The sequence below is a fragment of the Mytilus trossulus genome, chromosome 5 (assembly GCF_036588685.1).
Source record: "Mytilus trossulus isolate FHL-02 chromosome 5, PNRI_Mtr1.1.1.hap1, whole genome shotgun sequence".
Classification (NCBI taxonomy): domain Eukaryota; kingdom Metazoa; phylum Mollusca; class Bivalvia; order Mytilida; family Mytilidae; genus Mytilus; species Mytilus trossulus.
The window spans coordinates 66,585,664-66,601,368 of NC_086377.1; positions in this window are offsets into that span (position 1 = coordinate 66,585,664).

Consider the following 15,705-nt stretch of genomic DNA (forward strand, 5'->3'; position numbering starts at 1 on the left):
CTGTTTGTCTTTTTCATTTTTAGCCATAGCGTTGTCAGTTTGTTTTAGATTTATGAGTTTGACTGTCCCTTTGAAACATTATTTACAAGTACATGTCTTGGAAGCGTGAGTATTGACCCACAAATTCAACCCTGTAATATTAAGCCTGTATGTCTCTATTTAAAATTATTCAATATTGTTATATCATAGTATCTCTGTCAATCATATCAGACATATGGCTTAACTAATCAACGTGTGTATATTTTTTTTATGTATTTTCAAAAATTCATAATAAACGGTTTTTAAATTTAGATAAACTGAAAATCCTCTTCCTTTCAAATTCATACATCGTGTGATGTAATATCGAACAACCTTTTATATTAAATCACACTGATTCCCTGTTCCGCGAATGTTTGATACTACACATGTATGTGTGATATTAGTAAAAGTCCTGTTGTTAAATAATGTTAATTGTCTCTCTTTTATGTAGGTCAATTTTTGTAAATTGTTAGCAAAGGTACCAGGATTATAATTTAATACGCCAGACACGCGTTTCGTCTACGCAAGACTCATCAGTGACGCTCATACCATAATAGTTATAGAGCTAAACAAGTACAAAGATTTTCGAAAAATTCTAAATAGAACCATAAATATATGTTTTTATATGGAACAATATAAATGTATCCATCTGCTAACTAGACAAATGACTAAATTGGTGAAAATTTCATTTCAAAATTTTAAGATTATGGTGACAGTACGTACACTTATGAAACATTTGAAAACGATACATCAAGACACTTAATAACACTTCTTTATTAAGACAACACACAACACGATCAAATAGTAAGGTCAATGATGGGGATTCAACCCAGCGATAAAATCCCGCAACAAGAAGCGGCTTCAGCTGGACCCTTAACAAAAATGTATACACGTTCAGCAAAAATAAAGACATCATACTAAACTCCAAAACATATAAATGAACCAAAAAAATGTTTGAGTGTTAACATTGTGCTAAATCGACGTTATGTTTGCATTTTCATTACTGAAAGAACACAATAAATGTTTGCATCCTAATTAGAAAAATACCTTAAAAATCATGCCATTGACACGTTTTTTTTTCTATTTAGCTTTAACTTTTGCGTTTATTTTGGATAATTATGGCAGTTTACATATTTTCAATAAATTTCTCTGTAAAATTTACCTTTGATTCAGTTAACCAATATATGTGAACACTGACAATAAGAGCTCGAGTCTGTGCGCTCAAATTCAGTCGTAAATAGTTATCAAAGGTACCAGGATTATAATTTAGTACGCCATACGCGCGTTTCGTCTACATAAGACTCATCAGTGACGCTCAAATAAAAAATATGCATAAACTCAAACAAGTACAAAGTTGAAGAGCATTGAGGATCCAAAATTCCAAAAAGTTGTGCCAAATACGGCTAAGTTAATCTATGCCTGGAATAAGAAAATCCTTATTTTTTCAAAAAGTAAACGATTATTTTTGTCAGCAAACATATACTGGTTGATACTCCAACAAAATTCTATAAAATGCCACCAAAATCACCTGACCGTCACAAAAAGCACAATAGTGCTGACAATGGCGTTAAACACCAATCAATCAAAATATGCTTGTAAATATGTGAAGTCGAAGGTAAATCACACGCAATTGTTTTAATGAGTTGTCTGATTGACAATCTTACCACAAATCCTTCTTTTTAATGACGATTCAAACTGTATTTTTTCATTTCCGTTTCAAGTTTTTATTATAATTTTGTTGTTTTACTATGTTTCGCGTTAATTTTAAACTGGCACATAACTTTTACTTCTATATTTTCTACTTTTGATAAGATTTCCAAGGTCTGTCAACATGAGTAACATGTAATTGTCTGATTGGTCATGATGTAGATTGTAAATTTCCTTAGTCAATACCTTATGTCGCAAATGATATGACTATATAAACTGTTGTCAGTTGGTTATTTGTACAACACATCAACGTTTAAATCAAATCAGCAAAAGCATCAACGATGAGGTCATTACTTTTCACGATAACAGGTATTTTGGGATTGTTACTTGTTCCAGCCATTGAAAGTAAGTTATTTTTTTCTTTTATAATTGGAATTTTAAGCAAAAACACTTGGAAAGCATATTAATTGAAATTAAACTCAATGTATCAAGCTTGTAATTGTTTTTTTAGAGATGGTCAGCACGATGAAAAACACTATTAGTATATCAGATGTTTTTTCAAGATGAAATATGTGACATTACAAAATATATGTACAGTAGAAAACACCGATTATAACTTTTAAATAAAACTTGTACTATTGATTAAGTTATCAGGATATATAAAAATATTTTAAAACTGATATGGAATACTTAAACTTCTTCATACAATTATCGATTTAAATCTATTTCTTAATACTGTTTGGGCCTTAATTAAGAAACAAACACAGTGTTTTCTATATTCATCCAATATTTCAAATAATATATTAAAACGAGGTTTTCCAGACAACAAGTTCTGATATTTACATTTGTGTGCATAGTATTTTTAAAGACGCACACTACTTGCATAGAATAGACAGAAATGTTTTGCAACATAACATTTATATTCCAGAAATATGTTAAACATTTAGTCTCTGATTCCTAATAAATGTCTTTGTCCCTTTTTTTAAAAAGAGGGACGAAAGATACCAAAGGGACAGTCAAACTCATAAATCAAAAACAAACTGACAACGCCATGGCTAAAAATGGAAAAGTCAAACAGAAAAACAATAGTACACATGACACAACATAGAAAACAAAAGAATAAACAACACGAACCCCACCAAAAACTAGGGGTGATCTCAGGTGCTCCGGAAGGGTAAGCAGATCCTGCTCCACATGCGGCACCCGTCGTGTTTAACTTGCGTTTAAATCATGATGACAACAAGGTTTAACTCTTTAAACATCTTCAAATGGAAATTTTGTATAAAATTAGTTTCAAGAAGTAATGAAAGGGATGGAGTATTCCAAAACTCAAATGTCATATTTTTATTTATATCCCACATAATTCTGGAAGATATGGCAGCAAATACTGTATCATATTTAAAACAAAGAAAATATCAAATATCTTTTTTTCATTGTTTTATTTATAAAATGTTGAAATCATACTTTTTTAAATTTCGTAGGAAAATAATAAATTATTTTTTGACACAAGATCGCGAAAAACGAAATTCAAGATGACCATAACATCTATGTTGATGTTTGATAAAACAATATGGGTCGGGTTATACTATCATTGTTGTTTTCATTTTAAACACGTTAAACTTATTTCTCGTCATGGAAACATTCCCAGAATACCATGATAAACGGGATTGACTTTTTATATAATTATCAAATAGTCCACGTTGAATGTACGGTTAAACATAAACACCATTCTTTCAAACATTTAAATGTGTATCAAATGAAGCCGCTGGCAATAATTGGGTTTTACAATTACATCAATTTTCAAAAAAGTCGAACATTTTACATTTAATGATCACATTTATAGGAATTTTGTTTGACTATTAATCTGTAAATTGATCAATATACACAAAATATGTATAAGATACGATTATAGATCTATCATTTTTACAAATAGTACCTTTATTGTACAATTTTTATTCTTTTTAAATATAAAAAATACAATTGATTGTTATCTTAAATTATCTGTGTGAAAAAAGCTTCTATTTCTTCAAATGGATAAAACAAAATATTAATACTTTCAGTAAAAAGAAAAAGATGTCACAAGAGACCAACTGTTGGTAAGTTATCACTATGTCTATTACTTTGTTGACCGTCCAATATAATAAATATACCAAAACGTTAAACAACTGTCATACAAATGCGAGGTTCATTCTAACCGAGCCCCTAAACCAGGTTTAATCTGCCGTTTCGTCGAACATTGCCGGAAAAGCACAAGTCTATGATGTGATTTCCATAGTACAAATACCACAGCTTGAGACACAAAAGGAATTCCAATACAAAATTATATTTCAGTCCATATTATGAACAATATTTTTTTTATTATTTTTACTTTGCTATAACATGTGTTACATGTATAATAAGATATTCACACATTTAAGGTGGTACCTAACACTTTAACTAAAATTAATTTAGCTCGTTTAATTTTCTTAAAATTTTGACAAAGTATTTACTTTGACCCTTTGACAAAAATATAAAAAATTCAAAAAATTTGAACCAACCGTTTAATCGGAAAAATTACACTGGTTATATAGCAGTTCGACAAACACTTATTTTGATCATTGAGAAGTTTAATATTCCCTTATGAACACAACGTCATTAAAACGTTCTGCTGATTTTACAGAGTTATCTCCCTGTAGTGTTAGGTACCACCTTAAATTATAAAGAAAATTACTTGATCCTAATTCAACGTGTCTAGATTACAGGGTGTGTTGTCAGTAATCCAAAAAAAGACTCTTCAAATACAATTTTTTAGACAAAAGGTTATGTATATATATGCAATTATAGCAAACAGAATTTTGCTAACAAGTTTGTAATCATAGGAATTGATGTTGCAATACTATTTAAATCATCTAAGACAGCAGGATAACAATTGTGTACGCTAGTCGCGAGTTTCTGCTGCAAAAGAAAAAGAAGTGACGTAGGAAAAACAAGAGAGAAAGCCCCAAAACAAAACAAGGAAGAACAGCATTGAATACACTCAAAAACGTTTTATCTTATGATTACGGTTTCTATTTTCCATGCGATGTATCGTTCTAAATATATCTGTAGTTGAGTGCCCAAACCCGTCTACCAGAACATGTGCCAACATGACAGTAACTGCAGAGGAAAGACTTGTTGGGAGTACAGGAAAAGTCACGTGCTCAAATGGTTATTTTCTAATGGGAAATGACAGCATAACGTGTTTAGAAGATGGTGTATGGAGTCCGATAAAGGCTATATGTAATACCTGTGTTTTATTTTATATTTCATCTCTTTGTTTGAAATTAATTTATGAGAATCGTTTTACACATAAATTGAAAAACGTAGTTCAAACTTCGGCAAACAAGACTCCGATAGGCTTTCTGTTTTTAAAACAACATTCAGGATTTTATCGTTTTGTAAGATAAATACAGGCAAATATTTTATTGGCTAAATAAAATACAGACATTATTGATCAATTCTCTGTAAACTGTGTTTTAGAACCAATACCAAGCTGAAGGCTAAATAACTTTATTTTAAACTTAATATGGCGACAAAGAAATGGTCATATAGATATATATATAATTACTTTCATATGAAAATTGAAAACCTGATTACATAGGGTTTATTCTGAATGAAATTAGAAACAGGAACTTAAATCATAACGAAACAAAATGTTGTAAAAAAATAGGGCAATTTAGAGATATATCTCAAATAATGAAATATTCATTACTATTTTATGTATAGTTACATGTCACAATTTTATATATTTAGGTGTTTTGAATGGAAATGGTTTTGGCGTAGCTGATTTACGTTCATTCAGTGGTTCAATATACATATTTGTTAAAAATGTCGATGGTTACGACAAGGCAAAGGTAAATTGGTATATACTAGCTAGTATAAAATTGAGAATGGAAATACACATATTGGAAATTTTATAGATTTATACATTTTACAGTAAAGATCGGTGACAGAATATTTCATTTTATGTGTGCATGATATGTAAGGTGTTCATTGTCGTATTAATTGGGTTGTACTTATGTTCCTATATTATTGAAGAACACTTGTCATTTAGGAGATAACTGTATTGTATTTTAAGCTCCGACGGCATCAATTGGGGATTTGATGGTCGCAAATTAAGTTTACTGGCGACGCGTTAGCGGAGACAGTAAACGGGTATTTGCGACCATCGAATCCCCAATTGATGCCGTCGGAGCTTAAAATACAATATTGTTATCTCCATTCTAATGAAACTGACAGAAAACAACGTTAAAACATGTATTTAAAATCTGTCATATGCCGTCTGTGCTTGCGCGTAGGTCCCATAGCATCAATTGCCAATTGATGCCATGTAAGAAAGTGACGTTATCCAATCAAAATGAACGTTACAAACGTTGTTGCATTAGAATTACAATTAGTTGTGTAAAACTATGTAACGATGGTAACTGTGTTTTCAAATCATGTTTTGCAGGAGTTTTGCTCTTCTATGTGTGGTACTCTTGTTGAAATAAATACCAAAGAAGAAAACAGATTCATATATTCAGCTTTGAGTGAAAATGGTAAGCAATATCATTCAAATTGATCTTAAAATTAAATAAATGCCATTGTATTGAAATTCTAAAGCATAATTGAACACCAAGGTAAATCAAGTTTTTGCATGCAACTAATTAATCCAAGGATTACAAAACATATTGTTCACATGAGCAACATGGCATACGTCACATATCTAACATGATCTACTTACCGTTTCAAAACACCTGATATCAACCCTGGTGTATTGTGAAGTTCCAGTTTCTCAGTCTAGTTTTTTATGTATTGATTTGTTTACCAGTGTTTGTCTGTAGACAGTTTTAGATTTTTTTGGCGTTATCAATTTGTGTTTGAATAATGAGTTTATCTGACTGTATGATTTTGTCTAACGATAGAGGCGAAAGACACAGGAGGGAAACATAAACGTTATGGCTAACAAAGAAAAAGAATAACAAACAAACAAAAGTATACAAAACAAAACATAAAACAGAGACTTAGCAACAAACAGGTGTATGTGACCTCAGGTTTCCGGAAGAGTAAGAAGATCCTGTTCCACCTGTGGCACCCATTATAAAGTACAGATACTTAGCAACATGAACACCACACACAGGTGTATGTGACCTCAGGTTTCCGGAAGAGTAAGAAGATCCTGTTCCACCTGTGGCACCCATTATAAAGTACTGAGACTTAGCAACATGAACACCACACACAGGTGTATGTGACCTCAGGTTTACGGAAGAGTAAGAAGATCCTGTTCCACCTGTGGTGACCATTATAAAGAACAAACCCGGTGATAAGTCTCATTTCAATTTGTGTTATTCTAATCCCGTTCTGTTTATTTAGTAAGCACCACCTACAATAAGATATAACAAAATGTATTCCTACATGATCAACATACCGTATAGCGGGTTATTTTCGCGGGGTGTAAACTTTCGCTTATTTTTGCGGACAGAACAAAATTGCCCCAAAAAATTCCTCCAATTTAAAAGTAAACATGCAAAGGTATCAAAAAATAGTTTGAATCTGTAAAAATTAAAGCCGCTAAAATATTTCGTAGACCTTTTTCAATGAATATCGCGAAATTTTACACCCGGGAAAATAATCCGCTATACGGTATTGGATGCATCATGTCGAGTGGGATATACTTACCCTTTCTGATGCACATGTGATCAAACCGATTTTTTGTAAGGTTTCCTGTTGAAGTTGCCCTTGTTTCACAATTGAAATATGAACTCCAGAGACAAGCATACGAAGCTGTATTTAAAGGCTATTCTGTATTACATTGAACAGAATAGTTGAGTTCACATATTCAGTACAATTTTATCAACGTTATACAATTCAAAAGCTAATGTTTAATGCAAGCTTCTTTTAATGTTCGAAAGAACCGTTTATAAGTACATAAAGTGATTTATAACGTTGAAAAGTAAAAGTTGAACTAGACTCGGTTCTTTCAATCCAGTAGACGGCACTTCTATGCAGACGTGACTTAACATTAATATGGTCATGTTTATGAATTAACTGTTTATAAAACATTTGTATTTTTGAAAAGTTTAGGCTTTTCTACCCCAGGATTTGATTAATGCTCTTTAACTTCGTACTTTATTTGTCTTTTTTTTTTAACTTTGGTGGGTTCGAGTGTCACTAATGAGTCTTTTATAGACGAAAGGCGCGTCTAGCGTAAATGAATAATGTTAGCTTGGCATCTATGATGAGTTTTTTTTAAATTGAGGATAACTCGTTGTGTAAAGAGTAAATGAGTTAAACAAGAAAAATACCGAATCCAAATGAAAATTCATAACGGACAGTCCTTGGGTATTTGAAAAAACTCAAACATCTAACGAATGGAAAATTAACTGTCATGTTCATTATTTGGAGCAAATATATCTAAATTAAAAAGGCCCCTTGTTGAAATCTTGTAGTGCATTCATTTGGTACATATCTTTACTTAAACGAAAAAGTAGTTAACAAAGTAATGAATAGCTACAGATATATCAATAAGTTAAAAAAAGTAAGAACTCTATGACAGACTCACCCATTGGATCATTAGTGAGGGTGATACACGACTGGAAATATATTTAATATTCAAAAACATCTCTTAATATCGACATAATACTGTTTTAAATCTACAGAGAAGTTTTGTTTTAGTTGTATGAATTTCGAGATTGTAATAGATAAACCAGAATAAATATGTTTCACTTTATGTCATAATCATACTGATTAAGAAATATGTTATTTATGGATACGTTAACATTGACTGGTTTTATTTAATATTAATATATTGATTTTTGTTTTTGGCACACTTTGCAGGCGTTTGTTTTATATACATACAGTTTGTTTTACTACTTGTTGTAGGTTTAGCCAATCCTTTGATTGGATTAGAGTCAAAGAATGGTGTAAGTTATGAATGGCAATCTACAAATACAACCGACTCAAACATGTTCAACGACTGGCATTCGACCCAACCTGATCAGACTGCAGTTGGCAGTTGTGCTCAGATCTTTACATATATTTATAAATGGATTGACATCAGTAAAAGTTATTGCAGAATAACCAAAGCATGTATATGCGAATTAAGGTGAAAAGTGCATAACGTTTAAATTTAGTTTCATTCTGAATTGACATAACAAACACATATGTGTTATAACAAAATATTACGAATCCAAAAAAAGCATTATTTTTTTAGAATATAAAAAAGAAGTTTCTATTCAAAAAAGGGACGAAAAACAAACTGACAACGCCATGGCTAAAATGAAAAAAGACAAACAGAAAAACAATAGTACACATGCCACAACATAGAAAACTATAGAATAAACAACACAAACCCCACCAAAAACTAGAGGTGATCTCAGGTGCTCCAGGAGGGTAAGCAATACTGCTCCACATGTGGCACCCGTCGTGTTGCTTATGTGATTAAAAATCCGGTAAATAGACTAATTCGGTAGGTCATATTCATGAAAGGGAAGGGGATTGAAGTTACGACGTAAGGAACATATCCGATATCATTTGTGAAACGGTTATTCCATAACGATCAAACAAATCGTGATGGCGTCTGTAAACTTTACGAAGGGATGATTTCAACTTCACCATTTGGAACCATATGGTTGTAATATTAAGTCAATTACCTATATGTAATACTATAGTCTGTGAAACGCCAGGGTCACATCATCTGTTTGCTATCCAGAGTTCTTATCAGATCCTCAATGTTACTACTTTTATATATATGAGAACGGTTTCTAGATCAGCATCACTTGCGTGCTTTATACTTGACAAGACATGTACTGTATATAGTTTAGATTAGAATAAGACATATGTATATATTAAAAGAGTTTATATTTGCCTCGACAATATAACAATGGTATCCAAAGTAAAGTCTGTGTTACAAAATTGATTTTTGTCATGACAAAACTCACTTTTGTCCACTGTAAGATAATTTTGTATGCTACAAATTTTGTTAAACTGAAATCATTTTTGTCCGTACAAAATTGAATTTCGAGTACAAAACCACAAGAGTCCCATTTGACGCCCCGTATACACCTGTCTTGAATACGTCCATCTAAATATTTCGTAACAATACTCGTAAATAGAGAAAAGTCCTATCATTAAATAGTAACACTCATTCTTTTCCTATATTTCACAAATTGATTTCAATGTATGAAAACTATAGTATCCCTCCTACATAAAAATTCATATCTTTATTCTACTTTGCAGGTTTGGCTAGACAACCAAGACAACCAAGACAACGACGAACAGACAACAAAAGCAAATCTTTATAATAAAATTTAAACAAAAGTTGAAAATTGTATAGGATTGTTTCTACCAATCCTCTCTCCCATCGAATCTGTGCCTATTGATTTTGTCAGAATAATAGAATGATGACGTGGATACGAATAAGAAAACATTGGGATGACACGGATGTATGTAAGGGGTGAACATAGAGGTAAGCGGGGTCATTACTAAGTCTATGCGGTATTTCTTGACATTAGGGGTAAAACAAGAGAACTATTTTGTACATAAATCTATGACATGCCGTGGTTAAATTGTTCGAGATTGTTTATATTTGTCTTGTGGATTCCTTCCATAGCTTGCAATATGGTATGCAAGTTTTTCATTATATTATAAATTTCTGATGTTCAGTGGTTGTCGTGTGTTTGTGTGGTTCATCTCGTTTCTCGTTTATATATGGATTAGACTTGATTTTACCGTTTGAATGGTTTTACTTTAATAATTGGTGTTGCCTTTATAGCTTGCTGTTCAATGTGCGCAAAGGCTCTGAGGTGAAGACGGTAACTTGACCATTAACTCTTTACCGTTCCTATGACCCGAATTGTGTGTTGTGTTAAAAATGTAAAAACATGCAGTTTTGACGTCTTTCTTAGTATCTTATTATAATCTAATATTTGTCTGTTAGTGGTCAACTTATAATTAAATATTATAAATAACATTGAAAAAAGGTATGAATTTAATCGAATTTAACTGTCTGCTTCCGTAGCTGAGGGGATGCATCTAAGGCTAGTAATCAAGCGATCTGGGTTCGCATCCCGCAAGGGTGAATGTACGGTTAAAAAAACCCAACACAAATATTTAACATCTTGACTTGACTTTAATTTAATTCTAATTTCAAATTAAAAATGCTTTTTTCCTTGTGACAAAGTAAATTGTCTGTCTTTTAGCTACAGTCGTTTATAGAATAATAGAGACATACATATTAAGATAATCTATTACAAATCGGTAACTAAGGGATGCTGAGGCTGCCAGATTTTTGGTTTTCTGTCCTTTAAATGATTGTGGGGATAAAAGTGTGGATGCACTTCAGTTGCACAGTTTAGCTACGTTTTTTACACAAAAAGCTCGAAAATAGCAATTTTGACCCAAATCACCACATAGCATGTTTGGCTATAAAAAGTGCTGTTTCTCACATAAATAGACCATTGAGGGTTCTTTTTCGTGGAGATGTTATTCCTAACATTGTATTTGAATGCTCTGTTGATACTATTTCCATAAATAAACTACAAAAAAAGACATGAATCGAAATTTTACAATTTTCCGATTTTGTTGATGTTGTCACGTGACATTGGACTGATTATCACGTGATCAAACATGACAAAAAAAAAATTACAAACCTTCAATGTGCGCAAAGGCTCTGAGGTGAAAACGGTAACTTGACCATAAATGGTTTACTTTTATGAATTGTGCATGTTGTAACTTGGAGAGAGGGTTGTCTAATTGGCACTCATACCACATCTTCCTGTTATTGGTGTGATGTAGATTGGCTTACATATACGTCATGTATTGACTTCTATGGATATGTATTATACCACATCTTCTGATTTCTATGTTACAAAAATATGACTGGCTAATTTTTGTGACATTTCATGGCGATGTAGCGGTAAGGTCATTGTGAACAGCTTTAGTGCAATAAGTTCATATTCAAGTGTTAATTTGTTTTATGTAAAACTATAGGGATAAATATTTGTCAGCACTATTGAAATGCATCGATGAAAAAACATTATAATACAAACTTTGACATATAACTGGAGTTATTGTTTTCTCAGATGTTAGGAATAGGAATGAGTTTCTGTTTATTACCTTAAAGTCTCTTTTACTTGTGGATTTCAATGTTGCTGTTTAACGGGATGTTGTGTTGATTGCATATTTCGATTTATTTGTAAAATAATCAACACGTATCAGTTTTTTTTTAAATGTTTAAGCTTGAAATATTGTAAAGAAGTTTATTGTCATTTCGTCAGGTATTAATTTAATTTGCATCTCATTTTGTTTACACAAATTTATCGTCACCGCTTTGAATTATTCTATATGTCGGTATCTAAAGAAAATAGTCAGTGCGAACTGCAACGTGTTGGCACAAACATTTGTTTAACATAACGGTGATCATGACGATGTGCGTTGTGAGTTCGTTTGAGTATTTTTAAAACTGTACTCTTCCTGAATCCTTTACCACACACATCACGTCTATAAGGTTGTTCGCCATTGTGTGTTCATTTGTGTATTTCTTATACTTGACAACTCTTGAATCCTTTATAACATAAATGGGGCTTCTCTCCAGTGTGCACTTTCATGTGGTGTAACACGGCACAACTGCTATCAAAAGGTCCATTTCTATGTATGTTTCAGTTTGTTTTTATAGAAGTTCAGTATTTCTGTTGTTCCATTGTTTCCCTCGGTTTCCGTTTGTCATCCTAGCTTCAGTTCGCTTAATTACCTTTATGGCTATAGAACAGTGAAATATTTATGTTACCTGCAATTCAAAAAGAGAGAAAAGAAACAAAAAAAAGTCCGATACGAACATTAAAGACCTTTGCCTTTAGGAAAATCGATAAAATGACCTTTATAACAAAAGTAAACAGAACACTGAGTAGCAACGGAACGCTTCACAGAACACAGGAAAAGTAAAATCGTTGAGCAGTTATAGTTGAACAAACATGACTGATTACAAATACCATAGGAACACAAATATCCGAGTTTATGTTTGCTGAAATTTCAATAAATATTTTTTTTAAACATTCGTACAGTCTTAAAAATGAGCCCTAAAAAAACGCAAGAAAAGGAATCAAATAGTGATACCGAACATAAGTCAACGAAAACAATTGATCTCAAGGCACTTGACTTTACAAGGCTGTACGGTAAACTACATTTGTTATTTTTTGTGACAACACAAAAAACTGCTGAAATCCATGTCATTTAATTTGGAGACTGTAATAAAGTTGTCTACTTGGATATCATTGGAAAATCTCTTTAATTAATTGGAAGATTAAAATCAAGTGCATACGAGCAATATTAACACACACACATTTGTACATTGTTATGCATTAGGTAAAACTTAAGTCGTTAGTTTTCTCAAATGAATTTATGTATGTTTTTCATGTCGCGGCCTTTCGAAGTCGACCATACAGTATGTCGTTTAATCATTATTGAGTCATATGTTGCATTTTATTTTTGCTTATATCCTTTTTATTTGAACTTTGGTGGATAGTTTTCTCATTTGCAATCAAACCACATCTTCTTAAATGAATTAGATGATGACAATGCAATTAGGAACTCAACGTATACCCTCACGATACTTACCATAGAGGAAATCCTTAATAATCATAGGTCTGTTCTATGTTCCTTTGGAATTTCAACCAAAGATGGAGAACTTCCATCACTGTATTGTACTTAAAAAGTTAACCACAGAAAAACAATAAATCTGGCTTCCGAAAGCACAAATAAAGGTTCATGGATTTATTGTATATTCATATATTCACATTACACATATACACATCATGTATATCGACAAAAATCAAATAATAAGAAGAATAAGAAAAATTAGATTAATTATTGGCTACGCTGAATAGTTCAATATTTGTTAAAAAATAGAAAAACACAATACATCATTAGTCTATTGAAATGAAGATTATAAATTTTATTTGAATTAAAGAGAGCTTATTTAATGTCAACATTCTCCCTTTTTGAATATTACAACTCTTCACTTTACTTAATCAGAATATAAAACAAGAGAATGCCTTCTAAGTAATCAACATTTGTTTATGTATAATCATTGATAAACAATAATTTGTCAATTAAAAATACTAAAAAATTAACATATCAATCAAGGAGTTTTTTTTTAAAAACTCTTTCATATAAAACACTCATATTCAAAATTAATATAAATATTTCCAAAATACATCAACTTTAAATCTTCAAATATTCTTGTTCACAAAACTAAGACACAACTACACCTGTCGATCAGTTATTCATCAATAGTAAAAACCTGCAACGTAGTGAACAGTTTTTACCTGTACACGTATTACTAGAATGATTTAGATAATATTTTAAAATACATTTAAATAATATCCGATCTAAATAATCAAACTATACCATAAATATGATTTGATAAACTATATGAATGTTAATGTAAAATTATATTTTATCTTTTTTTCAACTTGATCTAATATCCAAATTTCACTTCATTTGCCGAACTCTATACAAAAAAAGGTATCTTGTCTTATATAGGGATAATCCTACTTTCGAAGGGATCGCAATGATTCAAATAAAATTCTCTTAATCTGACATTATGAAGATGCTTGATTTTTTGTTTGGAGGACGTGTTTTTCAATCGACTGTCAGCATTCCAATGGGAATCGATTGTGCCACTCTTTTTGCTCGACTTATTTTTTTTTATTATTATTATTATGAGGCATACTTTATACAGGAACTTCTTAGGATGACAAAAAGAGGTTAGCAATATCCTTTGACTTTACTTCCGTTATATAAATGATGACTACCAGTATCTTGAACACATCTATCCCCTCGAACTAGAGATAAAAAAAATTAACAGATCGATACAATTAAGCCTGCCTCATATCTTGACTTACATTTAGAAATAGACAATGAGGGTCGTTTGAAAACAGAACTTTACGACGAGATGATTTCAGCTTTCCAATTGTGAACTGTCCATTTCTATGAAGCAACATTCTAGCCGCGCTTACATACGGAGTATATATCTTCCATTTAATAGGATGATTTCTTTCATAAGGGGTTGCTGCTCACACGGAAGTTTTTTAACCAAGCGTTTCAAACTGTGAAGTTGAAATAGTCCCTTCGTAAATTTTATGAACGCTATTACGAGTTGGTATACCGTTATGGAATAACCGTTTTACATATGATATGTTTTTACGATTCCCTTCCCTTTCCATGAATGTGACCTACCGAGTAAAACTATATACCAGGTTTGTAATAACATGAGCAACACGATGGGTGTCACCTGTGGAGCCAGATCTGCTTACCCTTCCGGAGCACGTGCGATCACCCCCGTTTTTGTGGGGCTTGCTTTACACAGTCTGTGTTGTATCTTGTGTACTATTATTTGTCTGGTAGTCTTTTCATTTGAAGCCATGACGTTGTCAGTTTATTTTTGATTGATGAGTTTGACTGTTCCTCGAGTATCTTTCTCCACTCTTTTATCGTGTTTCTTTCTATACCTATCATCAAATTTGCAATACTCGAGTAAAAAAAAACAAATTTATTACCATGAACGAGCTGTCATTAAGAGACAACAGGCTGTCACAACGACATCAAACCGGATTTATTAACATTTATTTGTGTCCTGGCAATATCACAAGAACCATCACTGATGAATGGTGAAAGTGAAAATCTTCAATATCAAATTTCACCTCCATTTTATCATCAGTATCAACATATTAAAATTTGAAAAGCTTAGATTGAATGGTTCATGAGTAAATGCAACAACTTGAATGGAAACGCCATTTTACGATCTTCCAAGAACCATAACTCCTGAACGGTAAAAGTCAAAATCGTCATTATTGAACTTTACCTTCATTTTGTCATCAGTAACAACATATTAAAATTTGGGAAGCTTTGGTATAACAGTTCATGCGTAAATGCACGGACACGACTGGAAACTCCATTTTTCAATCTTTCAAGAACCCTAACTCCTGAATGGTAAAAGTCAAAATCGCCATTATTGAACTTGACCGTCATTTAGTTGTCAGTAAA